We start from the raw sequence: 13220 nt of genomic DNA, 5'->3' as shown, positions 1-13220 counted from the left end.
TGAAATAATGTTGCCAAAATATGGAACCTAAATCTGACCAGAGTTCTAGATCTAAGAGTCTCTTTCTAGGAAATACAGTGGATAGATGCAATAGCAAAATCCAGAACATGGGAAATGCTATAGATTCATTGACCGATTTTCTATTTTTATTTTGTTTTCCCAACAAAATAATCGCAAGGGGTAAAATAAAGATGGAGAGAAACTTATTAACTACTTGCAATGTATGAGTTTTATTTGGATGTTGATTTTAACATTCTGGAGAAGGGGGGAGAAGGGAGAAAGGAAGGAGGAGATGAAGAATTTTTAACACTGCTTGAATATTTGATGCTATGAAAGAATGAAAATACTTGGAGATGTGATAATAGTATTGCCATTATGTTAAAAAAAGTTCTTTTAAAGATACACAGTGAAATATGTACAGATGAAATAATGAGTGGATTTGCTTCAAAATAATCTGAGAGTGGTATGGGGAATGGCTAAGGGTACAGATGAAACAAGGCCAAGTCGCCTTGATAATTGTTGCAGCTGGGTCACGGGTGCATGGTATTTTATTATATCAGTCTTGCTTAAAAATAACAGCAATGGGTAAATCCACAACCAATAGGTACAATGCACACTATCTGGGGGATGGGCACACTGAACTGATCAGCACTCACGTGCACATATGGTAGTAAAACTCAGTGGAAACCAAGCAGGGGGGAGGAGGGGACAGGTAAATTCACACTTAACGGTTACAATGCACACTGTCTTCATGATGGGCATGCTTATAACTTTGACTCAAATGGTACAAAAGCAATTTATGTAACCAAAATATTTGTATGTATGTAATATTTTGAAAAAAACAAAATGAAACAGCAACCCCAAATGTTTAACAATATGACTTGGATTAAATTTATGGCATATCCATGAGATAAAATAATATGTAGCCATTAAAATGATATTTATATTATATATTATGTACAATGTTTAAAAATATTCAGGTATTCAAAATGTTCATAAAATATTAACAAATATAAAAAGGTTACAAAGCATAGAATGGAAATAAAGACCCTTAAATTAGTAGTAATTATTTCTCAGAGGATTATCGATGGTTTTAATTTTCTTCTTTGTGCTTTTTTTGGTATTTTTCAAATTTCTACAACGTGCATACATTTTGCTATCAGATTTTTAATATCATTAAAATGAGGGAATGAACAAATATAGTTTAGAAAACTTTATAAATGATGAAAACGAAAATTTTGTGTATTCTATAGGAGTAAGTTTTTAGCTGGTGAGCAAAGCACATACTATTTGATGGTTATACATTATAAAATAATATATTACTGTAACTTTGTTGGAAGAAGCCAAGGAAAATTAATTTGGTTATTTGTATCTTGTTTAAGAAAGCAGTGAAGTGTATAGTATTTTTTTTTTTTTTTTAGTGAGAGAGGATCAAAGAGAAGGAGTCCAACATTTATCAACTATTAGGATTAAGCTATATATATTACCCTTGTAATTCTCAATAAAACCTTTGAGGTTGACTTACATTTCTGCTTGATAGGTGAGCAAATGGAGACAAAATTCAGCAGCATGTAACTGCTAACGCTGAGGATCAAGCCAAAGGCACTCTGGTTTGCATGAGACCCCCTGGCACTACATAGAAATCTGACCCATTTGCTAGGGTGTTTATTTCCTCAGGGTCAAAATATATTGCTGTACATTTTGGCATTACCATGTTATGAAAGTTAAAAATCATATAATCTATTCTTCTGATGTTTGTCATCCAGTTTCCAAAATATTCTCCTAAAAGTTATTAAAATAAAATTTGAAACTTAAAAATTCTTTTATTTAGGAAAAAAATGAAGTGGTAAGAAATATCTAACTCTGCTCTATTGCCTGATAAATAATGTGATAACAACCCTTTCCTCTTTAATCTCCCTGGTAGGTGCATCTTTTAGCAAGGTAGAGCCCATGAGATGGCATCTGGAGTGGCCACGGATCTAGCTCTGTATTCTTATCCCAACTGAATGCCACAGACCCTGTGATACCCTTTAGGTCACTCTTGCCAACTAGTTGTTTTTTGTTTTTACTTTAAAGAATATTTATTAAGGAACATGTAGTAAAGTATACAGTGGAATCCACTAACTCTTAAGCAGGGTTAATTAGCTGTCAAAGGGAGGGTCCAGAAACAAAGGATTCAACCTTAACAGGTGAGCATTTTCATTAGAGAGGTGACTTTTTCCTGTTGGAACATTTATTTCCTTGTTCCATAAACTTTTTCTTGAGCACCTATTATGTGTTGAGCTATGAACTTGGTAAACAGTCTCAGAATAAATCTTTTAATCTTTTCAAGGAAGATTGGCTTTTAAACATTTGCATGGATATAGATATAATGTTAAGTTCAGCTCAGATTAGTTATTGGTGCACTGGGCCCTTCCGCACTTTTAATGAACCTAGTGCTTATTCATCTGTGAATTGAAAAAGAACAAGAAATAAGAACATAGGCAGAAAGTAAGCTATTTGGAGAAAAAAATAATAAGCCATAGCCTTCCCTCCCTACTCCTTGTGGAGGACACACACACGCATACGTGCACATGTTATATATTTAATCTTATAAAAATGTGTTGTAATCTGGACTGTTTCAAAATGGAAATCTTGGCAGTTTATACCAATATGCTTCAGAAACAAAGATTTACAGTATTCACGTAGCAGAGTGCGATAGCATACCTGTAGTCCTGTTAGTTTTGTTTCCAAAATATATTGAGCAAGATATTATTTTGATTGTAATGACCCTTAACATAGGTTTCTCTTTAAATATAATCTTCATCCCCAAATAAGTGTAATCTCTTGGTCAATTATCTTTATTCTGAAAATTCTGTGAAAGTGGTAAAAACAACATCTGCTCATTTTATGGATTAAAAAATCATGAGTAATTATTCTTAACATTACAGAGAAATTTCTCGTAATTCAAAGTTTCAAGTAGAAGTCTCCATTTGAAAAATTCAAGTGGTAAATCTATTGTATGTTTCTACAGTTTGGGAAATTACGTGTTCAGTGGCCACCCTTAAGTTACTTTCCTTTTCTCTAATTATGTCCGTTATTAGTTTTCTGAATATAGAAGAGAGTGAATTTTTCTATACTCATATATAAAATGTATCATAATAATGGATAATTAGAGCTGCAGCTGTCTGTCCTGTACTATATTGGCACTTGTGGAAATCCCGTTAGCTTGGTGTTTTGGTTTCCATCCTAGTTTAAATCCTAAATCTAAGAAATAACTTCTTTCTGAATTTACATCAAAAGAAGGGAATCTATTTAAACTAGTTTGAATATGTTTAAAAATGTTTTGAACTGCAATGAAACAGGAGTTTCAACTGTTCTAGCATTGATAAGAATTACGTGCATTGTATTAGCCTTCCTTTGGTATTTTGATATAAACTCTCCTCATGTGTTCATTAATTATCAGCATATAGATTTTATACACAGGGGAAAAAGAGCTGACACTTAGCCTGGTGCTTCAATTTTTATTCTCTGAATTAAAGAGAATTTTGGTCTTGTTTGATTTAACGTCACACTCCTTTCTGGCATGTATTCAGTGCGTGTGATGTTCCATTTATTGTTGTTGAGGACCTTGTTCTGTGATGATCTTTCTAACCACTTAAGAAAGAACATGAGTAGCTGTAAGTACTGCATACACACTGGTCATTGAACATACCAGTGAGTAAAAGGTGAGTGGGTTTCTGGTAAATGAGAAAGAAGTACTTTTGTTTTAATATTTATTAAGGATTGTTTTTAATGAAGTGTTCTATCTAGAGTGGATATACTGCTCTTTCTCTCCCTCTTCATAATCTCTTTAGTGGGTCAAGTTGCTGTCTGTGGCTTCACTGTTTAGAGATCTTAGAAAAGGGTGAAGGCTTCACCTTACTTATTAATTATTTATTGGTGTTTTCAATAATAAGACTGAGTAGGAATCCACATATGCCACAGAGAGAGAGGACTGTCTACTCATTGTAACTCTTGATGGGTTTGTGAAAGCTTAATATTTCTGATAAAAATCTAGAGAATATAAATCTGCGATGGGGTTTGGAAAATACAATTTTGGCATCATATGCCATGATTTCCATGCTGGAGAAATGAGGAATATTGAAGCATGACGAAGGTATAGATGAAAATCTTTCTGCCTGGGATCCGTTTTGGATACGCTGAGCCTCAGAATGGCTGCAATTGGCCTGAACAGGAAAGAGTGTAGTTGCCATTCTAGTTTCTGTAGACTATGCCAACTTCATAAAAAGAAAAACACACATCTAATACCCCTTCACTGAAAACACCATTATTTTAATATAGTAATTTTGCATTTGCATCATCCTTAATTGATTGTCATAGTGGTTGCCCATCATCATCTCACGTTATCCTCTCAGCAACTCTGAGAGAGAACCTGGGTCTGGCTTGCTTTGGAGGGAGAAGGGCCCAACTCTTGTTCCAGATCTCCCTTCTCTTACACTTTCGATTATTCCTTCTTCATCCTACCTCTTCATCCTCTTCCTCCATGTAGGCTTTTTATATCTGTACGTAAAAATACTTTTATTTTGCACGAACTAAAACATCACCCCATTCTTTAATAGCGTCCTTCTCTATTGTCCCAATAGTCCCCACACCACCTGCCCTGTCTCTGCTTTGCCTTTTACAGCCATGTGTCAGGAGAGACAGACCTCCCTCACGGTCTGAAGATCCTCCATTCTATGCCCTCCACCTTGAATTGCTCAGTCCTGTTGTGACTTGTCCTCAGTGTTTCGCACTGAGTGCCGTTCCTTTCTCCTTTCTCCTTTTTCCTTCCGACTCTCTCCTGTCCTCTACATTTCCTCCGACCTCTGAGGGAGGCTCCGCTTACCTGAGGGCTCTCCCTCCAAAACTGTATTTCTGTCCCAGCTTCTGTTACACACACACAAAATTACAGACCAGTTATACACACACACACACATACATACAAGTGAATCAATTTCTGATGTGTTTAAGTCTGTTTTTTTAAAACAAATCTATGTCTGATTTGCTTAATGACACAAAGACCGACCTCATTGCTCAGGCCAGAATTCTGAGTCAAATTTGGAACTCTTGTCAGTTTTCGACATATTCACTAGTCAAAAACATTTTGCTAATCCTACCCACTTAAAATTCTGTCAATTATAATTTTTTTTTTAAGAAATTGAAATGTATTTCTTCCTTTCATCTTCATAAGAACTGAGATATTATAGTCTTATCGTGCTTGCATTACTGCAACAACACTCTAACTGATATCCTTGCTTTTCACTTTACTTCTTTCCAAATATCTATACTCCTACCAGAGTGGCGGTGGTGTTTTCAATATTTGCCTGCTTAACCCATTTATTTTCAGTGCAAAATCCAAAGTCTTTAATATCTCATGTGAGATCCTTTTTGATCTATTTCAGCTTCCCTTTTCAAGTCTTTCTCCACATTTCCCTTGCATCTTACCCTGTAACTGCAAGCAACTACCTGAAATTCTTAGGATATTCTGTGTCGTCTACATCCTTGCTTGAAATGCCCTCTAAACGGAGATGAAATTGTGTGTCTCAAAAATTCATGTTCATCAGGAACCACAGAATGTTGCCTCATTAGGAAGTAAGTTTGTTTTAAACTTGTATATGTTTAAGGTGTACAACACAATATATATATTTTTTAATTTCAGTGGCCGTGCTAATCTTCTCTATGCTTCCAATTTCAGTATATGTGCTGCCGAAGTGAGCACAAACATAATATTTTGATTTACATAGTGGAATAATTACTGTAGTCAAGCAAATTAATATATCTATCACTTCACATAGTTACTTTTATGTGTCTGTGTGATAAGAACACCTAAAATCTACTCTCAGCAAGTATATCAGTACACAGTACAATATTAACCATAGTGCTCATGCTATACATTGGATCTCTAGACTTATTCATCCTACATAACTGCAACTTGTCCCCATTTCCTCTCCCTTCCTGCCCCTTGTAATCATCCATTTTAATCTACTCTCTGTTTCTATGTATTTGACGTTTTCCAAAAAAATTCCACATGTAGATGAGATCATACAGTATTTGTCTTTCTGCATCTGGATTATTTCACTTAGCATAATGTCCTCCAGGTTCATCCATGTTGTTGCAAATGGCAGCATCTCCTTTTTAAGGCTGTATAATATTCCATTGTGTGAGAGAGCATGTCACAATTTCTTTACCCATTCATCTGTTGATAGACACTTTGCAGATGTAGTTAGTTAAAATGAAATCATGCTGTATTAGGATGGGCCCTAAATCCAGTATCATGGGTACCTTAGAAGAAAAGGAAAGGACACAGAGAGACCCAGACACGGAGGAGAAAGCCGTGTGAAGACAGATGCAGAGACCGGCGTGATGCGTCTACAAGTCAAAGAATGCCAATGATTGCCAGCAACCATCTGAAGCTAGGAGAGGGGCAGGGGATGCATTCTCCCTCAGAGCCTAGAGAAAGAACCAACCCTGCCAACACTTTGATTTCAGACTTCTAGCCTCCAGAACCAGGAAAGAATATATTTCTGTTGTTTTAAGCTAACCAATTTGTGACGATGTTTTAAGGCAGACCTAGGAAACTAAGTTACCCTCCCCCAACTAAGTTACTAGCTATTGAAATAGCCTTCAGGACCTCCAGAGTCTGGGTGAGGGGCCGGGTTCCGGACACCACGTGCTTCTCTATTCTGTCGCTGGGTTGGAACCACTAGCCAGTGAGCTCCTCTTGGGCAGCACATGAAACTGCTCTCTGTAGCAGGGCCCGGCACAGTACCTGGCATGTAATGGGATGGAATTTTTGTCAGTTAATTACATCACTGAAATGACAGATTTCTGATGCGGATTATCACACATTCCTTTTAATCTTTGTATTTTGTTCTGCTGCATTTTGTTTTTAATGGCAGACCTAACCGAAGTATCCAGTTGTGTCCTTGCTTTTCACGTTTCTTTTGAGAGGCCCTAATGAACACTGGTCGTGCTTCAGGGACAAAGTGCTATAGTCAATTGAAAATCCTGTGTGGCTATTGGTTACTACTTCAGCACAGATGAGCTTTTCAGGCTGGATAGCTGGCTCTGTGGCGGTGGGATGGAAGAGGTTTAAATGCGGAGCTGGACTGGGCCACTTGGTGAGGGAGGGGAAGTGGGAGCTAGAACATTAGAGTGAAACTCAGGGACATCTAGGGGCTTTCTGTTCTGAGTAATTGAATGACAATAGGGGAAAATAGTCTCTTCATGGCTGAGGACTTTGTAACAAAAGACTGATTAACAAGAGACAATCCTGCAAATTTGTTTAAGTTTTATGTGACTTGGGAACTTTCATAAAGAAATGAATAACCATGGAAACAGGCAAACTTGGATATATTTATGCTTAGGTGTGATGAAGAGTGAAGAAGTATGATTGGAGAAAGGGAGTAGGACCTAATGATAGTAAACCAGGAGGAACTTACAAGGCCTGTTTCCTCAGATTCTTCTCTGTGTGCATGTCCTCAGAGATAAAAATGTGCCTTTCTTCCGGGTGTAAAGAAGGTGCTTTTGAAATGATGGTCTTATGACCTGCTTCAGGGGAGAAGGACAGGAGAAAGTCAATGAGTGACCTTTGCAGGTTTTATGACCCACTTTAAGGGAGAAGCGTGAGGGGACAGTGAGAGTGACCTTGCTGCTTCTGCTGTGTTTTCAAATGCTTAGCTGCCATATTTGGGGGTAGCATGTCCTGAGCCCCATCACCACGATTACCTGTGATAAGTTCTTAGGCACTGGGCACCTTCTTAGCCTTTGTGATTCCATTTCTATGCCCATCTTCCACTCCCTGCCCCTCCTCCCTCTACCCCCCACAAATATAGAAAGTTGAATTTTATCTGCTTCTTCCGAACATTCCTCAAATATCTCAATTTCCTTTCCCATAAATGACCAGTCTTTGCTGAGTGTCATTGCATGCTTCCCTTATAGGTGACTAAAAGTAAGAGATAAGAGATGAAAATTATTTTTGCTCTAATTTACAAAGTCCATTCCCTTTTGATTCAAAATGAATCTTAAAAATCTTGATGAATTTGATCATTCCGTTGCACATCTAGAAAAATGTATCTTACAAAAAGAATACACATCAGTTATTTGGTTAACTGATGAGAAACTAAAGGCCAACTTTGGAAATTGTTCAAATTTTCTATGAATATTCATAAATAATTAACTTGCATCTCAATTTAGAACCTAACAACAGTTCATTTCAATTTAAAAAAAAAATCTGAGTTAATTATATGCTGAGGTCTAGTTGCTGGGTCTTCTCTCCTCGTGGCAATTGAATAACTGCAGTTGGTGACAATAACCCTGTGTTTCTGTGGCTTTCACCATGTTGCTGTGTAGCTGGAGGAAGACACATAATGACACTCTCTGAAGGACAGCTGGCTTCCTAAGGGGTGCTCTTCCCTACTCCTAATTTTTTTCTTTGGGGGTAAATTCCTTTTGTCCACACTTTTTACTGAAAGTGCAAAAAAAAAAAAAAAAAAAAAGTGTGCAATAAAAACGGAACCTGCCCTAAAGCAGATAGTGAAAAACTAGATTGCTACATCCTCTTGGGATTGTCAGCCCCTTCAGCCACATGCTTAACCCCGCGAGGGATACAGAGATTGCAAGCCCCTCAGGGTTTAAAAAAGAACAAACAAACAAACGCAAAGAAGTCCGTCTAGGCCGGGAGAAAGGACCCCCGGACTTCGTGAAACAAGGCTGCATAGAAGAAAAATCAGAGCCCTGGGCTGTTAGAGGGAGGGAAGTCGTTTGGGGACTGACCCTTTTGTCTCCTCGCCTTGTACCGGCTGGAGGATGGAAAAATTGTGGACAAAGGGCCTGTGGAGGGCGGAGGGTAGGGGATGAACTCTTCAGGCAGCTGCTTTAAGCTTTATTTACCGTGCCATCTTTCCGCCGAATTCGCCTGTCCAGTCCGGGCCTGGCCCGGGGTGCTGACTGCGGGCCAACACTGCCATCTAGTGGCCGCCTGCCCTCTGCGAGCCGGCTGTCTGTGCCCTCTGGCTGGCTCCGTCCTCCCTCTCTTCCTCTCTCCCTTTTTCTCTTGCTCTCTCTCTCCCTCTTTTTAAAAAAGGTTTTTTATCCCGTCAAGGAAAAAAAAAAAAAACAAAAAACACTGGCTCTTGGAAAACAACCAACTCTGTTGGAACTCAGAGATAATAATCAGTTTCTCTGGGCTTGTGAAATTGGCTCATTAAGCGTGCTTTTTAACAGAAAATATTGGAAGCGATTAAGTCTGCTTTACTGAGTGGGCATGAAATGGCCAACCTTCGGCCACCCGCAGCTCCTAGGTGCCTGGCGCCGTTTTATGCATGCAGCGTAATGTCTTTACTTGAAGTGCTGTTTATTCATCACCTGCTTATTTATCTCTTTGCATTTGGCAGGCACATCGATCAATGTTAAACTGTCACACAAGGTTATTTTTCTTTTACATAACAGTATAGGCCTAAGGTAGTGGCATATTAAAAGTAATAACTTTCTAACTTGTAGCTCAAGATGACAGCCCCATTTTTACCCGAATATATTACAGTGAGGAATTCCTCATTCCGTTCTCCCTCCTCCTCCCTCCACTTCCTCCACTTCGCTAGTACTCAGCTCTTCCAAGGTCAAAGGCTTCATGCCGCCTGGCTTCCCTCCCACTTTGCATACCACTCATTCTCCCTTCACCTCCAGTTATCTCTAGTTTTTAGGCTGATAAGCGCACGGTGAACATTCTGTCCACCTGGTGTACACATCTTGCTTGTCTCTCTTTATGATGACATCTGCCCCTTTGCATAAAGATGTGGTGGCTGGCTGATCTCTCGAGAAGCAGCAAAAAAGCTTCTTCGTATGGTGAGGAAAGTTGTGGATGGCCTTATTTCCATCTCCACAGCCATCTTGGTAAATGTAGTGGAATGTTGCTACTTTTTATTTTAGAGTTATAATAAGCAACAACAATGATAACCACAGACCTATGAAGAAGAAAAAAATTAAAAAAACATCTGAAGGCAGTAGTATTGCTTTGAAGCAACTAGTGTTGGCTAGGGGCTTTTGAGTCCAGTTGTTTTTCCCCTCCTTTATTTGGTTTTAAGTTAGTTTGTGTTGCTTTCAAACTTTACCCAGTTTGTGATGCCTCCTTTCTTGGCATTGGGCCAAATAAGCTTTCTTTGTACAAACAGGTTTTCTTTTACTTTCTTTCTTTCCTTTCCCCCTCCAGTCCAGCCTAAAAATGCCTACAGATAGAATATCAGATCTTTTTAGTATCGAATTTCAAAGTGGCCCTTAGAATTCCTTCCTGCCCTTGATCTCTCCTTTTGGATTTCAACTCAGACTTAGACTCTGTTGCTAAATATGTCTCGGACAGTGGCTTTCTGATACAATGCTTTGATAGTCTTGTGTATACAGGAATTAAGTGTCTTAGCATAGTGGACATTGTTGCACAACTATTCTTATGACATAAGGTACCACACCCATTCTGATAGTCTGTCTCTGTGTGTATAAAAATAGTTCATCTAGGAAGTGTGAGGAGGGAAGTGTAAGAGGTTAAACAAATATGGGCCGTAGGCTACTGAAGTCCCTGTGTTAGAGGCTCGCGAGCTTGATGTTGAATCTGGTCCACCCTTTGCATTTGCTTATGCATTCCTGTGCATAGAAAGATGGTGGAATGCTGATCTATGGTGATATATTTTATTATGGGTATTGCAGCCCCAGAAAAAAAGCATGTCCATTAAAAAAAATGCAACCCAGCCTGTGTCTATGCTCCCACGATCAATATTTGCATTAAAGTGGTTTAAATGTATGTGGCTCAGAGGCTGTCCATTCTTTCAACCTGACCTGCTGCATTGATTAGGGCTAGTGATAGACGGAGAAAGAGCAAATCAGGCGAGGAAAAGAATTAAAAGGAAAACTAGTAGAAAATGAAAGCTGTCGCTGTGAGTCCTGTAGGAGAGATACACTTTAAGCCATTCGTGGATGCCATATTTACTCAGCAACCCACTCCATCTCTCTCACAGGGCTATTTTGTCTTTCAAACACCAAACAAAAGGATTTCTGGTTGTCCCTAAAACCGGACAACTCAGCAACTTGTGATTAACAGCCAGATTTGTTCAGGCCACTCCCTGGATTTAGCTACTTTTCTTATATGTATTCTTTGTGTCTCAACAGTCCATATTTGTGAGCTATAGTTTGGGGATTTTTTTTTGTTTTTGTTTTTTTTTTTGCTAAAATCTCATCAATAACAATTATAACCACCACTTATTAAATGGCTATTTCGTACCAGATATTGCTAAGTGCTTTGCAGGCATCACCTACATTGCTTCTTTAAAGCAGCCTTATGTGGTCTTTCTATTCCCATTTTCAGTTGGCATCCAAGGATGGATTGTGACTAGTCCTAAATCAAACCACCAATGAAAGGGGAGTAGCTCTTCCAGTCTAGATCTCTGATCCCAAAGCCCAGACTCTTAACTATCACGTTGGGTAATGCTGAGTTTGGGGATTGCTTCTCTCTGTTGGGATGTTTTATCAAATTAAACATAACACAGCATATGAAGAGCTATGATGCCCATTTTATATCATTGGAACCCATTGTTGCATCATCATAGACACTTTCAGTTATTTGGAGCACAGAATATTTTCGGTGGAAGCATAATAGAAAAGGCCAGGCAATCCTGAGAACAGAGCTACTCTATGTTACTACAATACTTTGTTCACCTTCTGCAGTGGCAAAGAAATGGCCCATACATGTCTTGCTTCTTGAGGTAAAGCAACTGCCAGGAAACATAGAAGTTTCTGAGGTGAACCTCTTCAGGGAGCTCCTTTGAGGGTTGACTGAACTGGAGTATGATGACTATAATATATGTGTCTGGACATACAGTAGGCACTAAATTAATACCTTTCCTGTAGGGACCCAGGATGGATATTTCTTAATATCTAAGAACTGATTCTATAGTTAAGGGCAAAAGCAGACATGTGAAATAGTTAAATTCCTTCACAAGACAGTGTGTGATCTTGTGCCATAATGAGCCTTACAGAAAGTCAATTTAGGGACAATGTAGAAAATGAAGAGTGTTGGGAGGTGGAGTGTTTGGGGGAAGATCTTGTAGAGTTAGGCTTGAAGATGGATAGAACATAGATAGGGAGATAGAAAACATTCAGAATGGAGAAATATGTGAATACAGTTTGGAATTTTGGAATGAGTATCCCTGCTCAACCTAATGTTCGCTTGTCATGGGGCTGTTGGATTGAGTTGGAGCAGACCACAAAGACCTTGAAGGACAAGCTTGGACAGCTGAAACACTTTTGCATTAAGTATCTTCTTTTATTGTCTTGGGGAATTAGGCAAATTTGTCTGCTGAAATTGCAGCTTGGAAATTTGACCTACTTAGGGCATTGCTTGGAGCATTGGAGTTTCAAACAAGCCCTTCATTCTAACACAAGAATCTCTTGATACTTTCATTTTCTCAAGGATGAAAAGAAATTAAAAGTAACACATGTGAAAATTTTACTTAGGAGGCTAACTTGAAGTAGGAGAATTACCTCAAGAGAGAAATAAAAAGGTGAAAGCAATTTTCCAAATCTGAAATCACTGGAGCAATATGTTGACAAGTTTGTTTTTTTACCAAAACGGTGTATGAAAATCCAGCTTATCTGAGAGAGAAATTTGTGTGCAGTAGTCATTCACATTAGAAAGGGATTTTCTGTAAGATTCCTTTAAATATAAGTCTCTTTGTACATTTTCATTGTGCTTCAATGTACTAACCTAAACACAGACCAAAACAAAAACAAAAACAAAAAACACCAACCGTAACCAAAACAAAACACCCAACTCCACAAACAAACAAAAAGCCTGACTTTAAATAGTTTTTGAAGAAATTATATATTATCAACCAGTTCATAAAGCAAGGTGCATACTTACAGGTTGCTACCACAACTCATATTGAGTTGGATAATGCCAATGCATTATAAAGTCACAGGCAGATTTCGGACTTTAGGAAGTCTCTACATGCTTGGAAAAACAGGTTCCAGAGCAATTTAGTTACACATGTAAAAAGAGGGATTTGAAATAATGGTGAGAATAACAACTCACCACCGGCCACTTTAGGATGAGACTCCGTATAAATAGGTCCATTTAGGGATGTAACATTGACTTCGGTTGTCTCATTTTGAGTGAGTCCCTTTGTTCACCTCCCAGGTTTTTAATTTTTTTTTTT

The sequence above is a fragment of the Propithecus coquereli genome, unplaced genomic scaffold (genome assembly GCF_000956105.1).
Source record: "Propithecus coquereli isolate 6110/MARCELLA unplaced genomic scaffold, Pcoq_1.0 Scaffold138, whole genome shotgun sequence".
In the NCBI taxonomy this organism is placed as follows: domain Eukaryota; kingdom Metazoa; phylum Chordata; class Mammalia; order Primates; family Indriidae; genus Propithecus; species Propithecus coquereli.
Note: the sequence above shows the minus strand (reverse complement) of the source record.